Raw genomic sequence first — 13,110 nt, forward strand, 5'->3', positions numbered from 1 at the left:
AATAAAACAAGATTCTGACCCTAGATTCCATGAACTTGAACTCTCTTTTCATATAAATAGATTCCTTCTGATATTTTATTAGTTTCCTCAAGGATGACCTTTTGAACTTATTTTTGGCCAAATAGTCTTTGAACTTGAACATTCTATACAGACTTTATGACTACCTGTTGTTTCATCAGTAGGTAAAGGAAGACATTTTTTGACAAAAAAAAAAAAAAAGATTCTGACCCTAGAGTGCATGCACTTGAACTTTCTATTCATATGAGTGGATTCCTTCTGATGTTTGATTAGTTCTTCAAGGATGACCCTTTGAACTTATTTGTTGCCAATGAGTCTTTAAACTTGGACCTTCTTTACAGAATTCTGTCTTTCTGTTTTTTCTTCAGTAGATCAAAGATGAGATTTTTTGACAAAAAAAAAAAAAGATTCTGATCCTGGATCCCATGAATTTGAACTTTCTATTCATATAAATAGATTCCTTCAGATATTTTATTAGTTCTTCAAGGATGACCATTTGAACTTATTTGTGGCCAAATAGTCTTTGAACTTGAACATTCTATACAGACTTTATGACTACCTTTTGTTTCATCAGTAGGTCAAGGAAGATCTTTTTTTTACAAAAAAATAAAACAAGATTCTGACCCTAGATTCCATGAACTTGAACTCTCTATTCATATAAATACATTCCTTCTAATGTCTAATTAGTTCTTCAAGGATGACCCTTTGAACTTATTTGTGGCCAAATGAGTCTTTAAACTTGAACCTTCTTTACAGACTTTATGACTACCTAATGTTTCAAAAGTAGGTCAAGAAAGATCTTTTTTTACCAAAAAATAAAATAAGATTCTAACCCTAGATTCCATGAACTTGAACTCTCTATTCATATAAATAGATTCCTTCTGATGTTTTATTAGTTCTTCAAGCATGAACTTTTGAACTTATTTTTGGCCAAAGAGTCTTTGAACTTGAACATTCTACACAGATTTTATGACTACCTGTTGTTTCATCAGTAGGTAAAGGAAGACATTTTTTGACAAAAAAAATAAAAAGATTCTGACCCTAGATTCCATGAACTTGAACTTCTTTATTCATATAAATAGATTCCTTCTGATGTCTTATTAGTTCTTCAAGGATCACCCTTTGAACTTATTTGTGGCCAAATGAGTCTTTAAACTTGAACCTTCTTTACAGACTTCTGTCTTTCTGTTTTTTCTTCAGTAAATCAAAGATGAGATTTTTTGACAAAAAAAAAAAAAAGATTCTGATCCTGGATCCCATGAAATTGAACTTTCTATTCATATAAATAGATTCCATCTTATGTTTTATTGGTTCTTCAAGGATTACCATTTGAACTTTTTTGTGGCCAAATAGTCTTTGAACTTGAACATTCTATACAGACTTTATGACTACCTGTTGTTTCATCAGAAGGTCAAGGAAGATCTTTTTTTTTTACAAAAAAATAAAATAAGATTCTGACCCTAGATTCCATGAACTTGAACTCTCTATTCATATAAATAGATTCCTTCTGATATTTTATTAGTTCTTCAAGGATGACCTTTTGAACTTATTTTTGGCCAAAGAGTCTTTGAACTTGAACATTCTATACAGACTTTGTGACTACCTGTTGTTTCATCAGTAAGTAAAGGAAGACATTTTTTGACAAAAATAAAAAAGATTCTGACCCTAGATTCCACGAACTTAAACTTTCTATTCATATAAATAGATTCCTTGTGATGTTTTATTAGTTCTTCAAGGATGACCTTTTGAACTTATTTATGGCCAAATAGTCTTTGAACTTGAACATTCTATACAGACTTTATGACTACCTGTTCTTTCATCAGTAGGTAAAGGAAGACATTTTTTTGACAAAAAAAAAAAAAAAAGATTCCATGAACTTGAACTTTCTATTCATATAAACAGATTCCTTCTGAAGTTTTATTAGTTCTTCAATGATGACCTTTTGAACTTATTTATGGCCAAATAGTCTTTGAACTTGAACATTCTATACAGACTTTATGACTACCTGTTCTTTCATCAGTAGCTTAAGGAAGACATTTTTTTGACAAAAAAAATAAAAAGATTCTGACCCTAGATTCCATGAACTTGAACTTCTTTATTCATATAAATAGATTCCTTCTGATGTCTTATTAGTTCTTCAAGGATCACCCTTTGAACTTATTTGTGGCCAAATGAGTCTTTAAACTTGAACCTTCTTTACAGACTTCTGTCTTTCTGTTTTTTCTTCAGTAAATCAAAGATGAGATTTTTTGACAAAAAAAAAAAAAGATTCTGATCCTGGATCCCATGAAATTGAACTTTCTATTCATATAAATAGATTCCATCTTATGTTTTATTGGTTCTTCAAGGATTACCATTTGAACTTTTTTGTGGCCAAATAGTCTTTGAACTTGAACATTCTATACAGACTTTATGACTACCTGTTGTTTCATCAGAAGGTCAAGGAAGATCTTTTTTTTTTACAAAAAAATAAAATAAGATTCTGTCCCTAGATTCCATGAACTTGAACTCTCTATTCATATAAATAGATTCCTTCTGATATTTTATTAGTTCTTCAATGATGACCTTTTGAACTTATTTTTGGCCAAATAGTCTTTGAACTTGAACATTCTATACAGACTTTGTGACTACCTGTTGTTTCATCAGTAAGTAAAGGAAGACATTTTTTGACAAAAATAAAAAAGATTCTGACCCTAGATTCCACGAACTTAAACTTTCTATTCATATAAATAGATTCCTTGTGATGTTTTATTAGTTCTTCAAGGATGACCTTTTGAACTTATTTATGGCCAAATAGTCTTTGAACTTGAACATTCTATACAGACTTTATGACTACCTGTTCTTTCATCAGTAGGTTAAGGAAGACATTTTTTTGACAAAAAAAAAAAAAAAGATTCCATGAACTTGAACTTTCTATTCATATAAACAGATTCCTTCTGAAGTTTTATTAGTTCTTCAATGATGACCTTTTGAACTTATTTATGGCCAAATAGTCTTTGAACTTGAACATTCTATACAGACTTTATGACTACCTGTTCTTTCATCAGTAGCTTAAGGAAGACATTTTTTTGACAAAAAAAAAAAAAAGATTCCATGAACTTGAACTTTCTATTCATAAAAATAGATTCCTTCTGATGTTTTATTAGTTCTTCAAAGATGACCCTTTGAACTTATTTTTGGCCCAAGAGTCTTTGAACTTGAACCTTCTTTACAGACTTCTGTCTTTCTGTTTTTTCTTCAGTAGATCAAACATGAGATTTTTTGACAAAAAAAAAAAAAAAGATTCTGACACTGGATCCCATGAAGTTGAACTTTCTATTCATATAAACAGATTCCTTCTGATGTTTTATTAGTTCTTCAATGATGACCTTTTGAACTTATTTATGGCCAAATAGTCTTTGAACTTGAACATTTTATACAGACTTTATGACTACCTGTTGTTTCATCAATAAGTAAAGGAAGACATTTTTTGACAAAAATAAATAAGATTCTGACCCTAGATTCCACGAACTTGAACTTTCTATTCATATAAATAGATTCCTTGTGCTGTTTTGTTAGTTCTTCAAGGATGACCTTTTGAACTTATTTGTGGCCAATGAGTCTTTAAACTTGGACCTTCTTTACAGACTTCTGTCTTTCTGTTTTTTCTTCAGTAGATCAAAGATGAGATTTTTTGACAAAAAAAAAAAAAAAGATTCTGATCCTGGATCCCATGAAGTTGAACTTTCTATTCATATAAATAGATTCCTTCTGATGTTTTATTAGTTCTTCAAGGATGACCTTTTGAACTTATTTGTGGACAAAGAGTCTTTGAACTTGAACATTCTATACAGACATTATGACTACCTGTTCTTTAATCAGTAGGTTAAGGAAGACATTTTTTGACAAAAAAAAAAAAGATTCCATGAACTTGAACTTTCTATTCATATAAATAGATTCCTTCTGATGTTTTATTAGTTCTTCAAAGATGACCCTTTGAACTTATTTTTGGCCCAAGAGTCTTTGAACTTGAACCTTTTTTACAGACTTCTGTCTTTCTGTTTTTTCTTCAGTATATCAAACATGAGATTTTTTGACAAAAAAAAAAAAAACAAGATTCTGACCCTGGATCCCATGAAGTTGAACTTTCTATTCATATAAACAGATTCCTTCTGATGTTTTATTAGTTCTTCAATGATGACCTTTTGAACTTATTTATGGCCAAATAGTCTTTGAACTTGAACATTCTATACAGACTTTAAGTTTACCTGTTGTTTCATCAGTAGGTAAAGGAAGACATTTTTTGACAAAAAAAAAAAAAAAGATTCTGACCCTAGATTCCATGAACTTGAACTTTCTATTCATATAAATAGATTCCTTCTGATGTTTTATTAGTTCCTCAAGGATGACCCTTTGAACTTATTTTTGGCCCAAGAGTCTTTGAACTTGAACCTTCTTTACAGACTTCTGTCTTTCTGTTTTTTCTTCAGTAGATCAAAGATGAGATTTTTTGACAAAAACAAAAAAAAGATTCTGATCCTGGATCCCATGAAGTTGAACTTTCTATTCATATAAATAGATTAGATTCCTTCTGATGTTTTATTAGTTCTTCAAAGATGACCCTTTGAACTTATTTTTGGCCCAAGAGTCTTTGAACTTGAACCTTTTTTACAGACTTCTGTCTTTCTGTTTTTTCTTCAGTAGATCAAACATGAGATTTTTTGACAAAAAAAAAAAAGATTCTGATCCTGGATCCCATGAAGTTGAACTTTCTATTCATATCAATAGATTCCTTCAGATGTTTTATTCGTTTTTCAAGGATGACCTTTTGAACTTTTTTGTGGCCAAATAGTCTTTGAACTTGACCATTCTATACAGACGTTGTGACTACCTGTTGTTTCATCAGTAGGTCAAGGAAGATCTTTTTTTACAAAAAAAAAAAAAAAAAAGATTCTGATCCTGGATCCCATGAAGTTGAACTTTCTATTCATATAAATAGATTCCTTCTGATGTTTTATTAGTTCCTCAAGGATGACCCTGTGAACTTATTTGTGGCCAATGAGTCTTTAAATTTGGACCTTCTTTACAGACTTTGTCTTTCTGTTTTTTCTTCAGTAGATCAAAGATGAGATTTTTTGACAAAAAAAAAAAAAGATTCTGATCCTGGATCCCATGAAGTTGAACTTTCTATTCATATAAATAGATTCCTTCTGATGTTTTATTAGTTCTTCAAGGATGACCTTTTGAACTTATTTGTGGCCAAAGAGTCTTTGAACTGAACATTCTATAGAGACATTATGACTACCTGTTCTTTCATCAGTAGGTAAAGGAAGACATTTTTTGAAAAAAATAAAAATAAAAAGATTCCATGAACTTGAACTTTCTATTCATATAAATAGATTCCCTCTGATGTTTTATTGCTTATTAAAGGATGACCCTTTGAACTTATTTTTGGCCCAAGAGTCTTTGAACTTGAACCTTCTTTACAGACTTCTGTCTTTCTGTTTTTTCTTCAGTAGATCAAACGTGAGATTTTTTGACAAAAAAAAGATACTGACCCTGGATCCCATGAAGTTGAACTTTCTATTCATATAAATAGATTCCTTCTGATGTTTTATTAGTTCTTCAAGGATGACCTTTTGAACTTATTTGTGGCCAAAGAGTCTTTGAACTTGAACATTCTATACAGACATTATTACTACCTGTTGTTTCATCAGTAGGTAAAGGAAGACATTTTTGACAAAAAAAATAAATAAAAAGATTCCATGAACTTGATCTTTCTATTCATATAAATTGATTCCTTCTGATGTCTTATTAGTTCTTCAAGGATTACCCTTTGAACTTATTTGTGGCCAATGAGTCTTTAAACTTGGACCTTCTTTACAGACTTCTGTCTTTCTGTTTTTTCTTCAGTAGATCAAAGATGAGATTTTTTGACAAAAAAAAAAAAAAAAGATTCTGATCCTGGATCCCATGAAGTTGAACTTACTATTCATATAAATAGATTCCTTCTGATGTTTTATTAGTTCTTCAAGGATGACCTTTTGAACTTATTTGTGGCAAAAGAGTCTTTGAACTTGAACATTCTATACAGACATTATGACTACCTGTTCTTTCATCAGTAGGTAAAGGAAGACATTTTTTGACAAAAAAAATAAAAAGATTCCATGAACTTGAACTTTCTATTCATATAAATAGATTCCTTCTGATGTTTTATTAGTTCTTCAAGGATGACCCTTTGAACTTATTTTTGGCCCAAGAGTCTTTGAACTTGAACCTTCTTTACAGACTTCTGTCTTTCTGATTTTTCTTCAGTAGATCAAAGATGAGATTTTTTAACAAAAAAAAAAAAATTCTGATCCTGGATCCCATGAAGTTGAACTTTCTATTCATATAAAGAGATTCCTTCTGATGTTTTATTAGTTCTTCAAGGATGACCTTTTGAACTTATTTGTGGCCAAATAATATTTGAACTTGAACATTCTATACAGACTTTAAGTCTACCTGTTGTTTCATCAGTAGGTAAAGGAAGACATTTTTTGACAAAAAAAAATGAAAAGATTCTGACCCTAGATTCCATGAACTTTAACTTTCTATTCATATAAATAGATTCCTTCTGATGTTTTATTAGTTCTTCAAGGATGACCCTTTAAACATATTTGTGGCCAATGAGTCTTTAAACTTGGACCTTCTTTACAGACTTCTGTCTTTCTGTTTTTTCTTCAGTAGATCAAAGATGAGATTTTTTGACAAAAAAAAAAAAGATTCTGATCCTGGATCCCATGAAGTTGAAATTTCTATTCATATAAATAGATTCCTTCTGATGTTTTATTAGTTCTTCAAGGATGACCTTTTGAACTTATTTGTGGCCAAAGAGTCTTTGAACTGAACATTCTATAGAGACATTATGACTACCTGTTTTTTCTTAAGTAGATCAAACATGAGTTTTTTTGACAAAAAAAGGATTCTGACCCTGGATCCCATGAAGTTGAACTTTCTATTCATATAAATAGATTCCTTTTGATGTTTTATTAGTTCTTCAAGGATGACCTTTTGAACTTATTTGTGGCCAAAGAGTCTTTGAACTTGAACATTCTATACAGACATTATGACTACCTGTTCTTTCATCAGTTGGTAAAGGAAGACATTTTTTGACAAAAAAAATAAAAAGATTCCATGAACATGAACTTTCTATTCATATAAATAGATTCCTTCTGATGTTTTATTAGTTCTTCAAGGATGACCCTTTGAAATTATTTTTGGCCCAAGAGTCTTTGAACTTGAACCTTCTTTACAGACTTCTGTCTTTCTGATTTTTCTTCAGTAGATCAAAGATGAGATTTTTTGACAAAAAAAAAAAAGATTCTGATCCTGGATCCCATGAAGTTGAACTTTCTATTCATATAAAGAGATTCCTTCTGATGTTTTATTAGTTCTTCAAGGATGACCTTTTGAACTTATTTGTGGCCAAATAATATTTGAACTTGAACATTCTATACAGACTTTAAGTCTACCTGTTGTTTCATCAGTAGGTAAAGGAAGACATTTTTTGACAAAAAAAATGAAAAGATTCTGACCCTAGATTCCATGAACTTGAACTTTCTAATCATATAAATAGATTCCTTCTGATGTTTTATTAGTTCTTCAAGGATGACCCTTTGAACTTATTTGTGGCCAATGAGTCTTTAAACTTGGACCTTCTTTACAGACTTCTGTCTTTCTGTTTTTTCTTCAGTAGATCAAAGATGAGATTTTTTGACAAAAAAAAAAAAAAGATTCTGATCCTTGATCCCATGAAGTTGAACTTTCTATTCATATAAATAGATTCCTTCTGATGTTTTATTAGTTCTTCAAGGATGACCTTTTGAACTTATTTGTGGCCAAAGAGTCTTTGAACTGAACATTCTATAGAGACATTATGACTACCTGTTCTTTCATCAGTAGGTAAAGGAAGACATTTTTTGACAAAAAAATAAATGAAAAGATTCCATGAACTTGAACTTTCTATTCATATAAATAGATTCCCTCTGATGTTTTATTGGTTCTTAAAGGATGACCCTTTGAACTTATTTTTGGCCCAAGAGTCTTTGAACTTGAACCTTCTTTACAGACTTCTGTCTTTCTGTTTTTTCTTCAGTAGATCAAACATGAGTTTTTTTGACAAAAAAAAAGATTCTGACCCTGGATCCCATGAAGTTGAACTTTCTATTCATATAAACATATTCCTTCTGATGTTTTATTAGTTCTTCAATGATGACCTTTTGAACTTATTTATGGCCAAATAGTCTTTGAACTTGAATATTCTATACAGACTTTATGACTACCTTGTGTTTCATCAGTAAGTAAAGGAAGACATTTTTTGACAAAAATAAATAAGATTCTGACCCTAGATTCCACGAACTTGAACTTTCTATTCATATAAATAGATTCCTTGTGCTGTTTTATTAGTTCTTCAAGGATGACCTTTTGAACTTATTTGTGGCCAAATAGTCTTTGAACTTGAACTTTCTATGCAGACTTTATGACTACCTGTAACCAAAAGTAGGTAAAGGAAGACATTTTTTGACAACAAAAAAAAAGATTCTGACCCTAGATTCCATGAACTTGAACTTTCTATTCATATAAATTGATTCCTTCTGATTTTTATTAGTTCCTCAAGGATGACCCTTTGAACTTATTTGTGGCCAATGAGTCTTTAAACTTGGACCTTCTTTATAGACCTCTGTCTTTCTGTTTTTTCTTCAGTAGATCAAAGATGAGATTTTTTGAAAAAAAAAAAAAAAAAAGATTCTGATCCTGGATCCCATAAAGTTGAACTTTCTATTCATATAAATAGATTCCTTTTGAAGTTTTATTAGTTCTTCAAGGATGAACTTTTGAACTTATTTGTGGCCAAAGAGTCTTTGAACTTGAACATTCTATACAGACATTATGACTACCTGTTCTTTCATCAGTATGTAAAGGAAGACATTTTTTGACAAAAAAAATAAAATGATTCCATGAACTTGAACTTTCTATTCATATAAATAGATTCCTTCTGATGTTTTATTGGTTCTTCAAGGATGACCCTTTGAACTTATTTTTGGCACAAGAGTCTTTGAACTTGAACCTTCTTTACAGACTTCTGTCTTTCTGTTTTTTCTTCAGTAGATCAAACATGAGATTTTTTGAAAAATAAAAATAAAAAAAGAATCTGACCCTGGATCCCATGAAGTTGAACTTTCTATTCATATAATCAGATTCCTTCTGATTTTTTATTAGTTCGTCAAGGATGACCTTTTGAACTTATTTATGGCAAAATAGTCTTTGAACTTGAACATTCTATACAGACTTTATGACTACCTGTTGTTTCATTAGTAGGTAAAGGAAGACATTTTTTGACAAAAAAAAAAAAAAGATTCTGACCCTAGATTCCATGAACTTGAACTTTCTATTCATATAAATAGATTCCTTCTGATGTCTTATTAGTTCTTCAAGGATGACCCTTTGAACTTATTTGTGGCCAATGAGTCTTTAAACTTGGACCTTCTTTACAGACTTCTGTCTTTCTGTTTTTTCTTCAGTAGATCAAAGATGAGATTTTTTGACAAAAAAAAAAAAAGATTCTGATCCTGGATCCCATGAAGTTGAACTTTCTATTCATGTAAATAGATTCCTTCTGATGTTTTATTAGTTCTTCAAGGATGACCTTTTGAACTTATTTGTGGCCAAAGAGTCTTTGAACTTGAACATTCTATACAGACATTATTACTACCTGTTGTTTCATCAGTAGGTAAAGGAAGACATATTTGACAAAAAAATAAATAAAAAGATTCCATGAACTTGATCTTTCTATTCATATAAATAGATTCCTTCTGATGTCTTATTAGTTCTTCAAGGATGACCCTTTGAACTTATTTGTGGCCAATGAGTCTTTAAACTTGGACCTTCTTTACAGACTTCTGTCTTTCTGTTTTTTCTTCAGTAGATCAAAGATGAGATTTTTTTGACAAAAAAAAAAAAAGATTCTGATCCTGGATCCCATGAAGTTAAACTTTCTATTCATATAAATAGATTCCTTCTGATGTTTTATTAGTTCTTCAAGGATGACCTTTTGAACATATTTGTGACAAAAGAGTCTTTGAACTTGAACATTCTATACAGACATTATGACTACCTGTTCTTTCATCAGTAGGTAAAGGAAGACATTTTTTGACAAAAAAAATAAAAAGATTCCATGAACTTGAACTTTCTATTCATATAAATAGATTCCTTCTGATGTTTTATTAGTTCTTCAAGGATGACCCTTTGAACTTATGATTCATTATGATTCAACTTGTGATGAAGCATCAGAAAGAATATATTAGTATATATAGAATGTTCGAGTTCAAAGTCTTTTTGGCCAAGAATAAGATCAAAAGTCATCCTTGAAGTACTAGTTCCATCAGAGGGAATCTATTTATATGTATAGAAAGTTCAAGTTCATGGAATCTATGGGCAGAATTTTATTTTCAAAAGTCATATTTGAACTTCTGATAATACAACCAAAAGCCTATATGTTTGAATTTAAATGTAAAGTTGAAAGACTCTTTGTCCAAAAAAACATTCAAAAAGCCATACTTGAACTAAAGATGAAACCGCAGCAGAAATCTGTTAGACTGCATAGAACGTTACAGTTATAGGATCCGGGGTCAGACTTTTATCTTTTTTGTTAGAAACTAATCCTTGAACTACAGATAAAACAACAGAAAGTCTGTATAGAAGGTTCAAGTTGAAAGAATATTTGGCCACAAATAAGTTTAAAAGGTCATCCTTTAACCAGTGCATCAGAAGGAATATATATATATATACATATATATATATATATATATATATATATATATATATATATATATATATATATATATATATATATATATATATATATATATATATATATATATATATATATATAGAACGTTCAAGTTCATGGAATCCAGGGGAAGAACATTATTTCAAAAAGTCATATTTGAACTTGTGATGAAGCATCAGAAGGAATATATTAGTATATATAGAATGTTCAAGTTCAAAGACTCTTTGGCCAAGAATAAGATCAAAAGGTCATCCTTGAAGTACTAATTCCATCAGAGGGAATCTTTTTATATGTATAGAAAGTTCAAGTTCATAGGATCCAGGGTCAGATTTTTTTTTTTTTTTGTCAAAAAATGTCATCCTTTAACTACTGATAAGACAACAGGAGTCATAAAGTCTGTATAGAATGTTCAAGTTCAAAGTCTCTTTGGCCAAGAATAAGATCAAAAGTCATCCTTTAAGTACTAGTTCCATCAGAGGGAATCTATTTATATGTATAGAAAGTTCAAGTTCATAGGATCCAGGGTCAGAATTTTTTTGGTCAAAAATGTCATCTTTGAACTACTGATAAAATAACAGGAGTCATAAAGTTTGTATAGAAGGTTCAAGTTCAAAGACTATTTGGCCACAAATAAGTTCAAAAGGCCATCCTTAAAGCACTGATGAAGCATCAGAAGGAATCTATTTATATGTATAGGAAGTTCAATTTCATGGAGTCCAGGGTCAGAAGATTTTTCCAAAAGTCATATTTGAACTTGGAATGAAACATCAGAAGGAATATATTAGTATATATAGAAAGTTCAAGTGCATGGAATCTAGGGGCAGAAAAAAATGTTCAAAAAGTCATATTTGAACTTCTGAAAGAAAAAAAAGCGGAAAGCCTATACGTGTAAATTTAAATTTAAAGTTCAAAGACTCTTTGTCCAAAAATATATTCAAAAAGCCATACTTGAACTAAAGATGAAACAAAAGAAGGAATCTATATGTATGCATAGAAAGTTCAAGTTCATGGGGTCCTGAGTCAGAAAGTATTTTTTTTTTTTGTCAAAAAATGTCATCCTTGCTCTACTGATGAAAAAACTGAAAGTCATAAGTCTGTATAGAAGATTCAAGTTCAAAGACATTTTGGCCACAAATAAGTTCAAAAGGTCATCCTTAAAGCACTGATGAAGCATCAAAAGGAATCTATTTATATGTATAGGAAGGTCAAGTTCATGGAATCCAGAGGCAGAACTTTTTTCCAAAAGTCATATTTGAACTTGGGATGAAACATCAGAAGGAATATATTAGTATACATAGAAAGTTCAAGTTCAAAGACTATTTGGCCACAAATAAGTTTAAAAGGTCATCCTTTAACCAGTGCATCAGAAGGAATCTATATATATATATAAGAATATTTGGCCAAGAATAAGATCAAAAGGTCATCCTATAACGTTCTATATATATATATATATATATATATATATATATATATATGTATATATATGTATATATGTATATATGTATATATATATATATATATATATATATATATATATATATATATATATATATATATATATATATATATATATATATATATAGAATGTTCAAGTTCATGGAATCCAGGGGAAGAACAATATTTCAAAAAGTCATATTTGAACTTGTGATGAAACATCAGAAGGAATATATTAGTATATATAGAATGTTCAAGTTCAAAGACTCTTTGGCCAAGAATAATATCAAAGGTCATCCTTGAAGTACTAATTCCATCAGAGGGAATCTATTTATATGTATAGAAAGTTCAAGTTCATAGGATCCAGGGTCAGATTTTTTTTGTCAAAAAATGTCATCCTTGAACTACTGATAAAACAACAGGAGTCATAAAGTCTGTATAGAAGGTTCAAGTTCAAATTTGGCCACAAATAAGTTCAAAACGTCATCCTTAAAGCACTGATGAAGTATCAAAAGGAATCTATTTATATGTATAGAAAGTTCAAGTTCATGGAATCCAGGGGGAGAACATTATTTCAAAAAGTCATATTTGAACTTGTGATGAAGCATCAGAAGGAATTTATTAGTGTATATAGAATGTTCAAGTTCAAAGACTCTTTGGCCAAGAATAATATCAAAAGGTCATCCTTGAAGTACTAATTCCATCAGAGGGAATCTATTTATATGTATAGAAAGTTCAAGTTCATAGGATCCAGGGTCAGAATTTTTTTTTTTTTTTGTCAAAAAATGTCATCCTTGAACTACTGATAAAACAACAGGAGTCATAAAGTCTGTATAGAAGGTTCAAAT

This window comes from Pseudorasbora parva, chromosome 12, assembly GCF_024679245.1.
Source record: "Pseudorasbora parva isolate DD20220531a chromosome 12, ASM2467924v1, whole genome shotgun sequence".
Lineage (NCBI taxonomy): Eukaryota > Metazoa > Chordata > Actinopteri > Cypriniformes > Gobionidae > Pseudorasbora > Pseudorasbora parva.